Source organism: Epinephelus moara, chromosome 9 (assembly GCF_006386435.1).
Source record: "Epinephelus moara isolate mb chromosome 9, YSFRI_EMoa_1.0, whole genome shotgun sequence".
Classification (NCBI taxonomy): domain Eukaryota; kingdom Metazoa; phylum Chordata; class Actinopteri; order Perciformes; family Serranidae; genus Epinephelus; species Epinephelus moara.
In genome coordinates, this window is record NC_065514.1 from 8,171,780 (window position 1) to 8,191,955 (window position 20,176).

Below are 20,176 nucleotides of genomic sequence, written 5' to 3' on the forward strand. Positions count from 1 at the left end.
GTTGTTCTTTACATGAAAGCAGAGATTGATTTTTTTTTTTTTTTTGGTCACCTCTGCTTTTTGCTGTTGTTGTTCTTTGTTCGTCTCCTTTTCACTCTCCTGGGATTCAGTCCCATGTTTCCATGTCCCTGTGTGATACCACAGGCAGTGTGCTTAACCGTTCAACTATCCTTAGTGCTGATGAACACACGCAGCTTGACAGAGAAAGGTTAACAGAACGAAGGAGGCATCTGCAGAGAATTCACCTGTGTGGATCCGTAGCCATCTCAGCATTCTGAGCGCTTCTCCCATCACTTTAAAAAAAAAAAAAAGATGTTTAATTTAAACAGAAGCTCACTCTTGTTTGCGCTGCTGATTCAGTCAGCAAGAACATCCTCCATATGACCTTGTCTCTTTTCACTAAGACTTTCATCAAACTGAAAACATGGCTGACCAAGCAACCGTTAAAAGCTGCTCAGCTCAGTTCACTCCAGCAGGAATGTGTGCCTTCTGGGTGATTAAGCGATAGAAGAGCAATATTAAAGGAGGACATTTATTGGTAGCATTGATGCAAAATGGTATTAATCATGCAGTGAGTAGAATTCAGACTGAAATCAGATTGTAGAACAAATGTATCTAATTAATGTGTTAAGGAAATCCATAACATTAGCTTCCATCCAAAAACTACTCTTTAACTTTTATTTTGCAAGGATGTGTGACTTGTTCATAATTCACTTCTCCCCCTACAAACAACAAACTCACAGCCAGCCTCAGCGTGGCCCCTGTGCTGACTCCTTCTCAAAGTGCTTTTTAAGGCAACACAACCGCACGAGGATTGTGCATCCATCAGCTGATTCACATCTGCCAATTTTTGTTATCTTCCTCCTCTGTTCTTTCTTTTGGTCATGTGAGGATGTCATTGCCTTTACAGCAATGATGCATAGCACACATCGTCATGCTGAATGAACCTTGATTATAAAAGGCTTTTTGTATGCTTAAACATTCATTCATTAGTGTGACCTTGCAGTGAAGGTTATATCAAGCTCATTCAGTTGTAATGCCACCTACACTGTTACAATGGACTTACTGATTCCATATCTTCTCTTTTTCCATGTGTGTCAATATAAGCTGGTTTTCTTGTCTTTATTTTTGTTTGGTTCGCATTTTTAGTTTCTCCTCGCTATTTGGGATCAGTAGGACCCGATAAGAATAAAAACTACATTGACATTGTCAATCATAATTTAGTCCAATGTCCTCAAACGAGACGATAATAAAGTTCCAATGTCTTCAAACGAGACGATAATAAAGTCCCAATGTCTTCAAACGAGACAATAATAAAGTTCCAATGTCTTCAAATGAGACGATAATAAAGTCCCAATGTCTTCAAACGAGATGATAATAAAGTCCCAATGTCTTCCAACGAGATAATAAAGTCCCAATGTCTTCCAACGAGATAATAAAGTCCCAATGTCTTCAAACGAGACGATAATAAAGTTCCAATGTCTTCCAACGAGATAATAAAGTCCCAATGTCTTCCAACGAGATAATAAAGTCCCAGTGTCTTTAGACGAGGCGATAATAAAGTTCCAATGTCTTCAAAGGAGAGCTTCCTAATTAACAGCTTCTCAACTTGTCACCGTTGCTAAAATTGGTCAAATTTGTTGCCATATCAAACTACAAACATTATTGATTAGAAGTTTCAACCATAAAATATGATCAGGTTTTGTATCTTGTCCACTTTTGTGTTGGGATCGGCTGGAGACTGACTTAGTGGAGATGGCTGCCATCTTGTTTTCATGTGGATTAGTGTATTGTATTCTTACTTTTGCTAGATGGCACAAAAAGTGTCCACAAACGAGGACAACAGGTCTAAGTTAAGTAGAATGAAGTGTAAGGTAAAGAAAAATGACTAACGTACTAATGGAGGACTATTTTATTATTTAAAATCATGTGCAGACAAAATATTCTTTTAAAACTCTCTCACTCACAAACACAGTTACAGATACGCAAAACAATACAAAATACGCAATACGAAAAGAAAACAAAAGGTAAGACTTTAATTACACACAAACAGACACAAATTACTGCTTTCCTCCCTCCCTCACGATTTGAAAGTATGGCACCCTGAATCAGAGCATTTAATTTTACGCAAGTATGGCACCCTGAATCAGAGCATTTAATTTTACGCGAGAAAAAAAGAAGATTTCAAAAGCCCTCTGGTAGTTGAATGCCTCTGGGACAGGCCCATTTATGGCAACCCACTGGATCCATGGTGTGCGCGATCCGGCCAAGGCGCGGGTGCCGGAGCTAATAGCGGCCATTCAAGTCCATGTAAGCTGTAAGGTCCACCAGCCGCGGCCTAGAAGTGGCTCGGAGCTCCGCTCCGCTAAAAACACGCGCCAGGTCTATTTCTGATGGACGCCGCGTGACGGCACGTCAATTTGCACAGACCAGATGAGTCAAACAGGAAGCCAGGTGCAGAAAAGACGAGAGTATCCGGTCAATTTTCACAATAAAACACCCATGAAAACTCCGGACCGTATTTCACATGGCTACATCAACATGGTGTGACATGCAACTACCATGAGCCAGATGAGACAGAAAAAGTTTTCAGAGCTTACTTCACTGGTGCTGTGTGTTGCCGTGCAGGTTAAGAGTTGTCTTAAATACAGCCACACAATTCTCTACTGATGTTTTTGGTGGGTGCGCCGCTTTAAGGCTCATTTATGCTCCCTTTACGTACAAAAATGTATACGTCCATTTCAAACGATGTTACCGTCACTGCCCACATACTTCCATGCGCCCTTTACGTTGGCATGGATGTTAACCAGTATATCCACCAGGAGGCAGCCCAGCGTCAAAAGTTTATGACAACAACAAACTCAAAAACAAACATGGCGACTGTGGAGGAGATATTGATAATGTACCTCTTGCATAAAAGACAAAAACAGAGGCAGCGTTGTAGGAGGCGGTGGTCGGTGAGGCCGTTAAATACATCGCGACTGGAGGACGGAGAATTCTTTTCTCTAGTACTGCCGATGAGAGAAATTGAATTGTTATTTCTTCTTCGTGTCTCACTAGAGCTACGTATCGGGTAGTGACAGCAACACTGCCCCCACAGTTCCCGGTGGTACTGCTCTGTTTGGCCCGTATCCGTAAGCTTTATGGAAACATGCAGAAATACGGACGAAATGAACGCGGACAGAAGGCTCTGGATCCGTATTTTATTTAACGTTGAGCATAAATGGGCCTTTAAGTGGTCCGACCAGCAACTGGTTGAGACAATTTAGTTCCGCGTTCCACGTTGCCCCTCCGACTCTTCGGCAGGGGGGCCACAGGGGGGGGCCGGACTCCGAGTTATCGGGGCACTGGCCCCTGCTGGCCCTCCCCTACAACCGCCATTGCCCCAACCTGCCTCCTTACACGGACTTTCAGCCTTTTTAGTACTAATTTCTTTACTCCCACATTGGCCTCGTGATCACAGGTGTTATACATGAATGTTGGTGCATTATTTTTTGTCAGTATATGTACAAAAAGTGCATGGCAAACATAAGAAACTAGTAATAGCCCACACTGTTTCATTTAAAGCTTAATTTGTGCTCAGATGAAAACAGACGTACAACGTTTCCTCTTATAAAGTGTTTGATGTTCAACCATAAATTCTGCCCCATTTGTTTAATGTGACAGTTTTATGTCATAAAATGCTCCTCGTGCAGTCTGTTTTATTTACACATTCATTTTCACATTGCATGGATTACAAACGGTTATATAGGTCAAGTGCCTTGAGAACACTGACTTCCTCTTCCCCTTCAGCACCACGGACAACATTAAGAATCTCTTAACAACCATATGTGAGCACGAGCTCCAACTTCCAGAGCATTAGTGTAAATGCTCTTGGAATACATTTCCATTTAACAAGCTTGATGAGTTGTGTTGTTTGGTTCTTGATCAAGCTTTGTTTACCAGGGCACGGCCAGTACATTCTCCAGTTTAATCCTCACCTGAGCCTGAGATACACCGGTCCCACCCTTTAAGCACACATCAGAGACAGAAGCTGCCTCTTGAGTGAAGATTGCAATGAGAAAACACAAGTAATGATAGCATTATGTAGAGATTTGCCTCTCAGCCCGAACCCCAGCAAGGCCGAGCCACACACTGTTCCTGCCATACATATGTATAACACAGCTTTGTGTGTTGACAAGTGCATATCTGAAACTCAAATACTCACTCTTCATTGTTTTATGTACATAACTTGTGTGTCGGAACACAGACACATGTGCATTTGGATTTCTTTTTCAGAATAATTCATTTTTGCGGGATATACTGACCTTCACGTTAGAGATTAGAGTCTATATCCGTGTGGTTTCTGCTAAAGTTTCGCCAGAGCCATGCTAATCCCGTCACACTCAGCTAAGTCACTGAGAGCCATGTGTTATACGGCTCTTTGTGTGTGCATGTGCCTCTGTGCATGTGCCCGGAAAAGTCAGATAGCACTGATTTAAGCAGGATTTAAAACGTCAAATCTTCGCCTCTGAAAAACAATGCATCGTGAGCTGCCACCTGTCAAACGTCACACTGGAGGGAGGCCATCAAATCCGCCCGCCGCCGCTATCCAAAGACCTCGTGCTTGAGCTCCCCAGCTGCGGGGACAGAAGGACAAAAAACGGGCAAGACACCCGTGAACAAAGCCAGAGCATGTACAGTATATCCCATGATTCCCTCATGTCAGACCGGCCCTGGCTGCATTTCCGCTGCTCCCCCCCTGGCGATCATTCATCATGCCGTCACACACAGAGTGAGGGGGAAGCACAGCTCATGTATCTCTGCTGTACAGCGGCTTCCTGGAACAGGCACGGGGGCCCACTGCATAATCAGCTGGTTCTTTAATGCCCAAAATACCTCATCTGCATTAACTTCATCGCAGCTGCTTTATCTTATCTCCACTGAATTGATTTACTGTGAATCACCAGGATTGTACCACAGATATAATCGGGTTCATGTTTACAAAATAAGCTACAGGACACAATGCCTGAAGTGAAACATTCGGCGGATTGCAAGAGTAATTCGGCGGATTGTTTTAATGGGCGAGGAGTCTGCCCACTGGAAGCATTTGTTTATAAAATCTTGCTTTGCATATTTCATAATCTAATATTTAGGTCACCTGCATTGAGAGCATTTAAATGTGGATTCTTTATATGCAGCCAGTTATGCCGCTGTATTGTCACAATAAACAGAGCAATCTAAATAATCCCTTATCTTAATTGTGTGGGAGTATATATTTTACATTCAAATTTCACTCACTGCAGCTGGGAGCAGGATGTTTAATGAAACCCACTGGGTCTAGTTTGCAAAGAATAAAACCTACTTCCAAATGCAATTGTCTTTGCAACTGAATATCATATGAGGACAGAGCCTGATATTTGTGACATCAACCCGAGATGTTTTTCAGTTTGGACGAGGGTTGTTTGTATTGTTAGAAGCCACGTAGTTATTTCCAGCAAGGCTCATCTGCTTGTGCACCCCTGCAAGAAAAGATATGCCACTGACACCTCTTTGAGTTTTCCTCTTGTTTTATTTTTCTTTCTTTGTTTATTGCTTTTCAACCTGTGCATATTTTCAGCACATTTGCGTCGACGTGCTGCTTTAAGCACAACTTTAAGATTTATCTGTATTATCAGCCTGATCCCGTGCCACTTTTGTGTCTCTGTTGCTGCGGTATTTTAAGACGCATCCCTGTCTTAAGCTGTTCCCGCTAAAGCGATGTGTCAGGCCTTATTCCCACACCCAGCAGGTTGTTGTTCTTCTTGATAGCTTACCAACAGGCATATTACCAGCCCCGGCTGTTATTGTCACTGATGTACAGCCCCAAGACATCGCCTTCCTCTGTTCACAGCTCCTCAGAGTGTTATGTGTCATGTAATAAGAGTGTACACCTTTTGTCCAAGCTGAGTCTGCAGGGACCCTGGAGGTAAGGAAGGGTGGGAGGGTGGGGGTGACGTGAGATTGAAGCGACACGTCTGGTCGCTGTCCCTGGGAGACGAATGGGCCGTGGTCACCCCCCCCCCCCAATGTCCCCAGACATCCCCAGATGTTCCCGGACCTCATGCGGCCAGAGTAGTTGACAGACCCGAGAGACGCAGAGTCACAGCGTGATTAATCACCACACACACTGTAGCATGCAGCTCGGCTCCCGCTGGCCCTCTGCCGAATAACTGGCCACTGCACTGCAAAACATCCCCCTCTACAAAGTAAAATAGTGACTAATGGAGAGATATTCACAAGTATCAGACAAAAAAATCTGTCAAGAAAGAAAAAAACGTTTCTAGAAATAAGCAAATCTCAAAAGCAGGTGATGAAAACTACATCGTGTATCTTTAAATTCAGCTCACTGTAGGAGCTTAGACCTTGAATTCTTCTGCCTCTCATCACCTGATGGCGAGGTGCGTCACCAGGAGATTGTGTGCCCCGCCACTCATCTCACATGCAGCTCATGCAGTCAGGAATATAACCCAGCCATATTTTGACCCTGTGCCATAAGTACACTTTGCTACATCACCCTGAAGTAAGGCCCACTCAGCTTGTTCCAGACATTTTCTTTGATCAGATGTGACTTTTCTTGCAGAGCAACCTGCCTCAAGTCCATAGATTTTTTTTTTAAAATATTCACAGTATAAGTATTATCCCATTTACTTAGTGAGAGTAAGAAATGTAAAAACCTTAATTATAATGGTACGGTATATGTTGTTAATGCAGTGGGAGTATTTAAGCAGGTTAAAAGAGTGCTAAAAGGATATAAAAAGCACTGATTGCAACAAGGGACTATTACATATGTAAAGTGAATTAAGTCATGCTCCCTCTGTGTGTTGTCATCCCAACTTCTCCATTCTATGTTGAGGTAGACGGTCCAGCTGCTTGTACATGTTACTACATGTGAGTCCTGTGTGTGTATCCAACTGGCTAGCTCATCACCGCTGCTCTGCACTGCTCTCATACAGTGTTATTTGCTGATTTCAGGACAGTGTTATGTCAGAAACGTAGCATCCAATCTCAGGTTTTCCGCCTGGTTAACACCGTCAGCTCTGTAAGCACTGTTGCTATTGGTAGCACTGCTCTCACTGTTAGCTGCTAGCTGCTAGCCAGTAGCACAGCCACCTCCACGTTGAGAGCCATGTGCAGACAGTCTCTGTATAAAAGAATTGCTCAATGTTGTATAGAGCTCCTTTATAAAGCTTTGTTTTTGCTCAGCTTTAAAGTGAAAATAAAAAAGTTTTTTGCTTTAACTTATAATTATGCAACATAACAGCTGCATTAAAAGACACCATCTGTGTTTAGATCTGTTCCCAAAAAAGCTTTGCTTCCCATATGCAACTCTGTCTGCCACTGAGTACAATGAAGGCTTGATTTATGGCACAAAGGAAGTGTGTCAACCATTTTGTAACCAAAACACGAAGTGGACACCGCTTTTGCTTTTCCCCAAAAAGCTATCAGTAGCTATTTCCAATTACCAAAGAGTAGCAATAAGTTTTTGCAGCTCCTATACCATACCTTTGAAACACTTCATAGCCAATTTAACTAGTGTTTTACATGTTTAGTGCATTAGTTCAGGCGTTACTTCAGGCGTTAGTTCAGGCAGGGCATATGTCAAGCTCAGCTCACATCCCAGCTACATCAGCTGATCTCAAGCAGCCCAATCAGCTGATGGAGCTGCTGATTGATGGAGCTGATAGATCACATGATTCCTTCCTATACAACCAATTGGTGAATCTCATTCAGGTCACCCTATTTAAACTGCTCTGGCCTGCCTACTGTTGCTGCTTCCTCTGCAAGCTGCTTTGCAACCTGCCTCCACCCCAGCTCCTCCTTTTCATGCTGTGTCTGACTTATCAGTGTCATTTCTGTTTGTCATTGATGCTGGCTCTGTTCCTGGGGTGTCTTTGCTGCTGCTGATGTGTGCAGATTGCATGATGGCCGTTTACTACTGAATCGCAGGTTACGACATACGTCAATATGCAACGTCATCAGCTTGCACCGCATCAGCGTACGTCATCCATCTGCGCCACCATAGGTAGCTTGCTCACCTGGAAGTTGCAGTTCCTCCGCAATTTCCTTCCATGCAGCGTCTTTTTTCTCGCGGTCATGATAGCAGCTGGAGGAAACATCAAATAAACAAGGCTTCTGCTGCCACAGCTCCACCAAACTTTCCTCTTTCTGGGAGTTCCACAGACTTCTTTTTGTTCGTTTTACCTCCATGGCAAGCGATCATTTGTTTGGGTTTAGCGCCGGTGTCGCGGTGACCATTGTGTCATTTCGTGCTGCATTTCTATTGGTTGATTAGTAGACGTAGGTCGTAGCAGCTGTCACACTGTGAGATAGTCATCCTAAATTTCTGACACTGTCAGAATTTTATCTCAGGTTATCTTTGGTCGCAAGACGTTGACAACGGCCGTCCTTGAACCTGTCTCACAGTGCGACGTAAGACTACTGTTTTAGAGCCACGACCAAAGATATCGCCACGTTTCTCCCACGATGGCCATCTTTCGTCTGGGACAGCCCAAAATCGCACAGTGTATACCGGCCATTAGGCTTTCCATGTAGGCGCATGGAAGGGCAGAGAGGTTCGCTCTCTCTGCCTCAGGCTTTCCTTGTTTGCACGTGGAAGGGCAGAGGGGTGTGCTCTCTCCAATTTAGGCTTTCTGCATAGGCCTAGGATAGGCAGAGGCCCCAGAACAGAGCCATATCACCAAATATAATACTGAAAATGGAAATAAAGTTTTCTTTGACTAAAGTGGTCCTGACTGAAATTATTTTATTAAGTCAGGTACATGCTATATTGGAATATTATTTTGTTGAGCATATGTGTGAGGAGTATAAATGTGTCTCAGTCTCAAAATGATTCATATTGTTTAAGAAAAAAAAAAGAATGAATCATCCTTAATTTAGTATTACAACTTTCTCCAATATCTGTTTTTGCAGTAAATGCAAACCACACAGCAGAGACAGAGAGAGAGAGACAGAAACAGAGCAGGTAGAACACCACCCACTCTTTCTGACGGAAACACTGTGCACTGGTTTAATCATTATGTTTTGAACAGCACGATGCTACAGCCACACACTGAGACTTGTGCATTTGATGATAGAATCTGACAATGTCACACAGACCACTGTATACTCACTTTTTTTTGTACTCACTTGATGCTGCTAGCTTTTCCGCATCCCCTTCAAACATGTGTGGGCGGTTTAAGCTGTCATTCCGTTTCGAGGGGCAGTTCGGGGTCATGGAGGAAAAGTGAGCAGAACAGTATACTAGCTTCAAAAAGTGAGTGCTCACGGATGGTGTGATACAACTCGCCTACGCTGTCGGACAATAATTAAAGCTCTGTAAGCTAATGAGTTTCTCCTGGCTTATTGAACTTTGCTCATCAGGACCACTGGCATTTGCCAGGGCTCACTTAAAAAGAGCAGTTTAAGACAAAATCTGCAGGGAGATGAAAGAACGTTTTTTTCTTTACAGTTTACTTTTTTTTTTTAGGCACAATTTTACATCAATCTGTGGTGGGCAATCAGTTTTTTCTGAATCTCTGAAAATCATTGCTAGATGCACAGTACATTGTAAAATGATGTTTGTTTGCAGCTGAAAGAGACTTTAAAAAACAAACATACAAACTTTAAACTGACTTTAAAAAACAAACATACAAAACAAAACACAGTCGTCTTATTACGTAAGAAAAGTTGAATGCAGTAGCAATAAAACCAGGCTACATATACCTACAAAAAGTAAAGCATCATAATTCATATATAGCCCATGTAATCATCAGCCAGTAACTCTAAGTATTCTCACCCCAAGTTGTCACATGTTGCCTTTCATGTCTACATTATATTAAACAAACATCATGGTTTGGCTCTTGATTTATATAGCAAGCTAACACCGGTAAGTCAAGTCAAGTCCCCAGGTGTGAACCCTCCTGCTCCTTATATTACGCCGTTACCAGCAGCGTTTCAGCCACATATCAGAAAGCTGCGACAGGTGGCGTCTGACTGCGTTATGAGTTGACACTGCCTGGCTACGTATCACACTGCCAGGTGCTGTTCGGCCAAACTGAGGTGTATCACACCACCATGAAAGGCGACTTTTGGCGCCAGGTGTCAAAATCACTGACAAAGTCAACCCAGTCTCACTACGGAGTCATTGAAAACCAGCGCTTTGTCAGTGACTTCAGGTGTTAGACACAGATGAAAAAAGCTGGCCTTTCACGTTGGCATGATACACGGCAGGTTGCTGTCATTGTTTAATGGTGCCCAGTGGCATAAAAGGGAAACACAGAGGGACAACAATGAAAGTTAAGGCGATGAAAGTCTGAGAAGGGCGGGTGGGAGGGATGGTGGATGGGTCCAACAACCACTGGCTTTCACCCAGGATGCTGTTGTTTGCGTCACATCAACAAACAACGCACCCATAGTACCTTGCACATCATATTTCTTCATGGAAAGTCCATGACCAAAATCCATATGTGACGAGGTGAAAGTGAGAATTTGTTGACAAAGCCAGTATGTGACGACTTCAGATTGAGAACAGCCTGGTATGTCGTATATAACCCAGGCAAATGTAAAGGTTGTGATCACTTGACCAATACCCTGATGGGGTAGACAGACAGAAGACAGAAGTACTATAAAGAGCAACAGTCCGCGTGAGGTAGCAGGTTGGGGTGGTGGATTGGTCAAACAGGACTTTCTCCCAGGAGACTAAATGAAACCAAGTAAAACCAAGTGAGCTTTGAGTTATTTTATGTTCTTTTTCCCGTAAACCTAATCTAAATGTTAAGTACATCACATAATTCGTGAGGTGCTAATCTGTTCGTAAAAATATCGTACCAACAGTTGTTGGAGGATACATTGATTAAACACACATTAACTGAGTTCACTCAGAAGTTTTGCCAATGATGATGTCTTTAAAGAAACCCACTAAAGAGAAATTAAGGTTAATTTAATGTGTGACTTTCTGTACTTTTCATATGCACACTGGCTGTTGTTTAACCAAATAAAATACTTCCAATCATGTTTTATTTATTATAAAATTAAGTTTTACTTTTCTTAATTCAACACTTGAAACTTGAAACAAGTTGATTTCTATTGGAAAGGAATTGTATTCTATTGTTGAAATGTTCAAACTGTTTGATTTTTTTTTCTTTTCTTTGGTTTTAAAGACTTCGTTTTCAGACATAAATTACTTGATGATAGAGATTGTGTTGCAGTGTACGAGCTCTAACACAAAGCCTCTGTTTTCTTTGTGTCTGCAACTTAAAACTAAGCACCATGAGAACATAAAGCACAGCTTTTAGTGTCCCTGCACTTGTAATGTGGAAGCATTTCCCTTTGCTCCAGTGAGGAAAGCTCCAGAGGCAGTAAGAATAATTCAGTCATTACTTACATAATCCCTATTGTTATCAGCCTTTCGGTACATACGGTATTCTCTAGAGGACGTGGAAAACCTGAAGTATTCCGAGATGATGGCACATCGAGTGACAAAACAAACAAGCCACAGAGAACATAACTGCACCTGTAATTGACAGTTCAGTGATGGCTCATTATCCCTTTATTGGGTTACATAAATGACAGTGAGGAGAAGAGTTGTGCTGTAACTCTGATGATTTCCATGCCCATTTGTTCCGCCGACTCAAACCGCAATCATTCAGATCAACATGTAAATGTTCGTGTAAACACAAGATGGTGCTTTGGATCTAACTCTGCTCTTTTCATCTTCAGAGGGTCATTCTGTCACCCTGGTTTTGCTGAAAAGGAACCTGGATGACCAATTTAAATGAAAAACAGCATGCTTGGCTTCTTATTAAGCATATGCTTGATGTTTAGATCATTTTCCACCAGGATCAGTCTTGGAACAAGACAAGGGAAGTATCTCCTGTCGCCCTGTACCTCTATTATATACCAGAGATGTATAAATGTGCTCTTTGTTGTTGAGGTTAAGGCCGCCTGCCTTCCGTCTTTTTTTTTTCCAGCCTCAGATCTAGCATCAAAGCTGGGCTTGAAATGAAAGGATGATGATGCTCACATCTACAGTGACAGTGTCTTTTTTAGTGTGACTCCTTTTAAGTGTTGCAGATAAAAAAAACAGTAAATGTAGAGCAAACAAATTTAGCCTGTATCAGAAAAAGAAATGTGCCAGTGTCGGCACAAAGCGTACTCTGTCCTGTCAGGTCACTTTAGTTATGTGCTTGACAGATGAAAGGTCAACCTGACCTAGTTCCTGCTTGGGATGAGTGACTGGAAGAAGTGCAGGTCACAGTCGGTGAAAAAGTGAGTGTGTCAGAGTGGAAGAGAGATAGCGGAGGAGACAAGGACGTAAAGGAAGTCCTGGTGTCCGCATTCAAACACTCCTGGAGCGATCCCAGACCCAGACCCTGGCTCAAATCCGATTACCTCTCTTCAGATAGCGATGGCAGATTGGCTGTAAATACCTTTTATTTTCAATTGGAGCGATTTAGGGGGAGAATATCTTTGAGGAAGCTGAGAGCAGCTCTGACAGGATATCCCTTCCCCCAAATGTTTAAAACCAACCAGAGGGAGAGATCACTATCATTTTAACAGTCTCAAAAGACAGATGCTATCTGCAGTCGGGGCGACATCACTTAAAGAAGAAAATGATAAACCTTCAATTGAAAAAAAAAAGGAAAAAGGAAATAAAAGTCCTCGGGATATCCATTTTCTATTAGCAGTTGTTTTTGCTTTCAGCATATCGTGTGAAGCTGTCTCCCATCAATTTGACCCCTTGAGAATGGATTCCATTGTGGTAAATAAGACTTTGAATAACAGCAGCATGACTTTTATCAAGTGGAGAGACTCAGTTCAAAGTGGTGATGGTAGGCTTTCAAACTGTATCTCATTTATGTCGATCAAACAGAAGCATATGTCACGACTGGACTTTTCATACAAAATTGTCTTTGTTCCCACAGTAGTACATCCAATATCCCAGCCAACATTTGTATGTGGGGCCCACATGGGTAGTAAGCGGGCTGAAAATGGGCCCTACATGGGAGTGTTCGTGGATTACATATTGCCAATTGCCCACATGAGTGGGCCCCAAAAAGATGCCCATTTTGGGCCCGTACCCACTTGGTACCCAGGTGGTGAAGTGGGCCATTGCCATTTTTCCAATATGGAACTCACGGACAATCCCATATAGGGCCTATTTTTCATCCCACATGGGCCCCACATACAAATGCTGGCTGAGTTTGTTGTGCTTGAAGTTATTTTTTTAAATTACATACACTTTTGTAATGTTTGACACAGAAACAAAGGATCAGAGGCATGACATATACAGACTTTGTTCTATAGACTGTGGTTATTGTTGTTTCAACCTGTTCTCACTCACAAATCGTCAAATACCTACGCTTGGCCAGTGCCCCCCTCTATGTCTATTACTAATGCCCCAAGGCACCCTTTAGTGTCTCTATGAGACGCACCAAGCCGCATCATTAGAAGACACTAAGAGCAACTGGCGGAGTATTACAGAGGCAAAAAGGAGGAGGGTGCAGTGGTGGATGGGTCAAAGAAACACAGGACTTTCACCTATGAAACCATTTCAACTCAGTTATTGAGCAGTTTTAACTATGTAACGTGGTATGTCACATGACGTATGTAATATATAGCATACATCATGTTACAATAGCAACAAACTTCCATCCATCCATTTTTATCCACTTATCCGCTTATCTGGGGCCGGGTCATAGGGGCAGCACCCCAAGCAAAGCACCCCAGACGTCCCTCTCCCCAGCAACGCTTTCCAGCTCCTCCTGAGGTACCCCAAGGTGTTCCCAGGCCAGATAAGATATGTAATCCCTCCAGTGTGTTCTGGGTCTGCCCTGGGGCCTCCTAACAGTGGTACGTGCCCGGTACACCTCTAGCAGGAGGCACCCAGGAGGCATCCTGATCAGATGCTCGATCAGAAGTTTATTTGCTAATTTTTTCCATGCTGCATTCAAACTGTCAAACTAGGCTGGGCTGCTGGCCAATTCTGAATCAAGATTCTCTTACTGCCTCGCCTGTTTCTTGCCTCATATGTTTTTGAAGACATATTTTACTCTACTGTTCAGCTGTGAATGAGAAAGTTTGCTCCATCTGGTGTGCAACGCTTTGTGTTGGCTCGACTGCTTTCAACATGGCGGCCAGGTCATAAACTCTCATTTTACACTCGAGCAGTACATAAAAATATGTTTCTGAAAACATCTGAAATGAGGAATAGGCAATGCAGTAACAGAATCATGATTCATATTTGATCAGCGCTGCTGTGTTTGACAGTTTGACTGCAGTTCATGAGCAGTAATTACCGTGATTGACAGCTGCTCTCTTTGAAAATGGCCTGTGATTATCCACTGTCTCCCGTCACGCGCTAGATTTTCTGAAGCCTGAGAACAGAGCCGAGCGGAGGTGCAGGAGTCTGGTGTCCTCTCAGACCAGTTGAATTGCAACATGTGTTCGTTTATGATGAGATTTTTGCCCAATGATGTCATAATTAAACTACCTGAGCTTTAAGAGGCCATGGCCATTTCTGGTATCTCTGTGAGATTCGATTGGGAACTAAGCTACAGGTTATTGCATCTAATGTTATGTTAACTGACACTAGGTATACCCACAACTAGGCATAGCTATACAGTCATAGATTAAAATTTATTTACAGACTGAAAAACGTTTTGTATTTCACTGGAAAACCAGTGAAGGGCAGTGTTTTCAAGTGTTCTGATATTACTTGCCATGTTGCCTGTATTTTTTGCCAACAGCAGCTCAATAGTTTGTTAAATTCACCGCATCATTCGTCACATTTTTATGCTGAAATAAAGGACACCATGCATGGAGAGTAAAGATAGTTTTATGGATGCAGAGCAATACAAGAATGTATGCATAGATCAACCGCATAAATAAGCTCAATTGACCAAACTGACTGCAGTTAGCAGACTGTTAACAGAATCAGATAAATGACACAACAGCCAAAGGTTTTTTATGACCCGCAGGCATCTTCATAAAGCAGTTGTCCTCATTTCCTTCCTTCTACATGCCACTCACACATACGGCGACATCTTTTCGGGGAGCTTGATCAATTTCACGGTAGTCTGCAGAGTTCCCAGCGAGGAAGTGAGTTTGAGAGGCTGTGATAGCATCGGGCGTCCCCTTCCTCACCCACGCTTGAGTTGTCTAATCGGCCCTCCAGCTGCATCCAGCCAGATGAAGGGAACCCTGTTGACTCCTAATCTGTGTCGCCCGTGATCCGTTCCCCACCTCAGCAGCACATGCACTACTGGGTGCAGGAGAGAAAGGCGGGGAGTATCCGTTTGTTTTCTTCTTGTCATCGTGGAGGTTAATGGAAGCAGAGGCATGAACCGCTTGAGGAAACAAAAGACAGAATGTTTGGTTTCACTGTGCGCAAGCTCTCTTTCCCTCTGTCATCTCCTCCGCCTTCCTTTTCCTGCGACCCTTTTCTTTGTTTGTCTTTTTTGTCTTCCCCCGTTTGATTCCTGGATTTACATTTTTTATGTCTCTACCTTTGTTTCCTTCTCCCACTGACAAAGACGAAAAAGAAAAACAGGGAAAAAGCAAGTAAACTATTAAATTTTGATTGTACATAGAAATGTATTTTTGTACTAAGTACATGCTACTTAGCTGCTTTTCAAAGATGCTGAACTTTTGTAGCCTCTGTTCAACTATGAGTTGCATGATGTTGGAGAGCTATGAGTGTGGTTAGCGTGGGCGGTGACACTTATTTAAACAAATCATATTTTGATGCATATGTCACAATCAGTTCCACTTAGCTGCACTAATTGATAAACCATGTTTCCAATGTTTCACACCTCCGTAATGAAGAAATCATAAATTAAGCATAAGTGTATAACATCAAAGATGTTAAAACACTTTTAAACATGCTTAATTTGCTTTATGCCTTTTTATATGCACTCAGTTAACTCATTGGCTTTGTGCTCCCGTGTTTATTTCCTCATTATTTGCTAATCCTGTGGTCTACATCTAACACAACATGATTTTAATCCCCTATGACACAATTTTCCACACTGCAGAACACTTAACAGAACCAAAACACTTTCCCGTTGCATGGTCATTGTATAATTTATTTGATGAGAGAGGGTTTTGCTGTGACAGGAAATCATGTCTAGCTATTAAAAAGTTTGCAGGAGGGAACTTTGGAAGAAGCAGCTTGATAAAAGCCGCTGTGTGTCTGCAGGAACATGAAAGTGCAAAACTTTAAAACATGGCACCCTAATCAGCGTGTTTTGACCTTGGCTCGGCCATCACAAACACATTATTCGGAAAATGTACTAACTAATTGACAGACGTATTTTAGACTTGCCAAATCAACTTGTTTGATTTAATCTCAGGACAACCCGAGCCCAGGGAAATGTAAAGAAAAACCTGATTTAGTCGCAAAAATCTGTTCAAAATTGAATTGAAAGACCAGCTGAAAAAGTCGGCTAATGGAGTACACTTCCCTGATCAAAGCTTTTAGAAATACACCTCTGTCACTAATCTCTTATTCCTTTATTCAAAGAGCTGCCAATTAAATCACAAATAATACAAAGCTCCCCCAGCCAGGATCTAGAACCCGACTTCCCCTTGCAGAAGCCTGAAACTTCCAGTACTGACAAATGTATCCACATCTCAGCTCATTAAATTTAGGAGCTCAACCTCTCCTCCTCTCCGTCTCTCAGCCCTCTCCTTCTTTATCTTTGTCTCACTTTGCCCCCAACCTGCAATATACTTCTCTTCGTCTGTGTTCGTCATGAAAAAGCTAATGGGAAAACGTACAGTGTTTAAGAAGGCCAAAGGGACAGAGTCGTGTAGGTACATCTTCAAACAAACTAAAGATAGAAAATATATGACGGGGAAAAAGAAGCGTATAGTCTGAACACATGCAGTTACATGTGCCATCAGAGGAGGTAGCGCGCAGCAGGTCCGCTGGATCGTTGGATGACAGCACAGCAGCCAGTGCCTCAAAGACCTCTACTTCACGTATTTGCAGATATTTTTTTCTGGGAAATATAAAATATGAAATAACTAGAAACACGTGTAGCACAAGTAATGTGCCAGCAATTATAAAATCTTCAACGATGCACACACTTACTTTTCTTTTGATCACAGTTTTCTGTAAAGAAAAGAAGTCACACTGTGCTCTTCTATTTAATACACTTATTGAATCATGACCTAACGTCTTTATCTTCTCAGTTCTTGTAGACCTTCACTGGTGCATGAATGCATTGTTATATAACAAGAGTTAAACCATAAAAGAATTCAGAACTGCCTTTGCACAGATTTTACCAAAAGCGATCACAGAGTTGCAGCTAAGGGCACTGACTTAATCTGAGGAGTGTCACAACAGATTCATGATTGAATGGTAAGTAAACAACAAAATAGAAGCCTTTAATTCCATTTTTGCTCATGATTTTAATCTTAAAACTCGTAAAAAATCTTCAAGCAGCCAACGTGGAGATGCTTGAATTGCAGCTGCATGAAATCTTAAATTGGATACTATGTGTACCAACACATTCTCACGCCGACCTCTTCGTATATCAAAGTTTGGATATGGACTTTCCATGTAGAAATACAACGTGCAAGGTACCCTGGGTACGTTGGTTGTTGACGTTCTGGGATGCTGTGTCAACTTAAGCCTGTTACATTCAATGTCTGTTTTCAAAATACCCTTCCATTTTCACAAGAAATTGATCATTTGCATAGTCAACAAAGGCCTCCCGGGTGAAGGTTGGTGGATGTTGGACCTGTGCACGACCCCTCCCACCCGTCCTACTCAGACATCCGCCGCCTTAACTTTCATTGTTGTCCTGCCGCATGTCCCGCTGATGTCATCAGGCACTGTTAAACAATAACAGTGACCAGCCGCGTATCATGCCAATGTGAAAGGAGGACTTTTTCTGTCAATGTCTGACGCTGGAAGTCATCGCCTGAGCACTGGATTTCGACGACTTTGGAATGAGACCTGGTTGATGTTACGAACTAAACGTAAAGTTATGTATGTTAGATTTAGGAAAAGAAACACGGTGACAATGAAATAACTCAAAGTTAATTTTGGTTTTACACCGTTCCAGACACAAATCCCCTTGATAGAAAGTCTTGGGTAGGAAAGTCCTGTGTTTTGTGGCTCGTTTTGTGACTACTTCCTTTTTTACACCTGTCAGCGCATTGGTCATGTAATCGCAACCATCTCTGCGATTACATGATGCCCGCTCATGATTGTGTGGAATATATACAAACTGTGGTGCATTACTTCATAGTGCATGACAACAGCCTGCATTTGATGCCTTTACCAATTATATTTGACCCAAAGCAAAAATGCAGAAGGGGAAGAGTAAAGGGCCGAGCACTGATCCCTGTGGAACTCCATGTGTGAATTGGGTACTTGAGGATTTACAATCCCTTTTAGTCACAGGAATGTCCTTTCAAAGAGAGAAGAATAAAACCAGTGTAGAGGAGTATCTAATACCCTTACCTAATTTATGTTATGTATCACAAAAACACACTTCAAATGGGAATCAAAAATATATTCTTCTCTAATCCTCCAAAATGAGAATCCTGGATGTGCAAGCTTAACAAGTAACCACAATGAAAAGTATTGTACTGTAGAGAAACTGAACAGCTGATGCACACTCAAATATGAGAGCTGCATAAAACAAGGGATAATGTAAGCACTGTGGCACACTCAAACTGCTCCCATGTTATGTTAACCTTTAATGTATGAAGGCACAGTGTGTGGGTGAGTAGCTCCATTAAAATGACACACGGAATATGGAGCATAACAAAACTCTTTATATCAGACAATGTAAATCTGAGTGTCTACAGATGTAGCCTTCAATAAAGGGCATGTTTTGATAACTGTTTTCTGTTAGATAAAATCATTTGCTGACATTCAAGGCATAAATAGGTTGATAAAATATGGCCGATCCTTCTGTTCTTCCATCAGTCTGAGCAGCTCTATCTGAGGAAGTTAAGGTAGTGTCTAAAACTTTTAGGCATCACCAGACTAATTTTGTTCAAGTTGCCCTAATCCCAACATTTCAAGTGTCTGCTTTTAAACGACCAAATTCACACTTTCCACTAAATTATTCTGCAGCAGTGCACGCTGGCAGTGATTGACAGTGGCATGGAATTGGTGTGCCAGTTTTCTGGCACTGGAAATTTACTAAATGAAGATTCACAGCTCAACAACACACAGTGAAAAAAGAGAAAGAACACACAACACTATCCCCGCCTGTCCTTCACATTCCTTGCCGCTTGTAAGAGGCCTTCAAAAGAGCTATTTGTTGCGCTATAGCACTGAAGTATTTTTTTGAGTTCAGCGCAGACTACAGCCATCAGTTCGGTTATTAGCTGTGTTGCCATCTGAGCTCTGTGACAGTTTATCTTTGATGAATCAGGAAATGTTTTGTTTGCAGGCTATGCAGTGCAGTGATCCATGCATTGTGCAGTTTAAATTATAGTGGATGAATTGTGGCCATTGGAAGACAATGTGTGAATCCAGAGCTTTGGATTCAGAGAAAATAGCAAATGAATGTTACTCGCTGACTCAATGAAATAGATTAGACAGTGAAGAAATGCAATTGTGTCATTTATAAGACTTAATTTATGACATTTAAGTGGCTTCAATGCTTCTGACACAGTGTTTTATTCCTTTGTACATGGTAAAAGTAAGCAATGCTGTCCATTTGTTTGGTTAAGAAAAAAGAACATTGAAGGTCAAGAGATCTGTAATAATACCGCTGAAAGCAATTTATCTTTAGTGTTTTGCTGACAGCATTCAGGCATCTGCTGAGCTTTTTCAACTCACCCAACAGAGTAGGGCTGCCCCTGACGAAGGATCTGACCAATAGTCGTCATTTAGGGCCATTAGTCGACTAGTTGCCGGCATATTTCTGATATTAATTTAATTATTAAATGATATATTTTGGGCGGGCAACACAATGGTTTGAGTTGAAGGTGTGAGAAAGAATAGTATCAGTAACATTGTTAACACTGTGCTACATTACAGAGAAATACAAAACCGTACTAATGAACCTTCATTAATATAGGCCTATATTTTATCTACAAGTGCACGTCACACACTGAGCGAGCCGCCTGTTAATGACCCTGTGGGCTAATGGGCATGTAGCTACTTCCATGTTTCAGATGATAC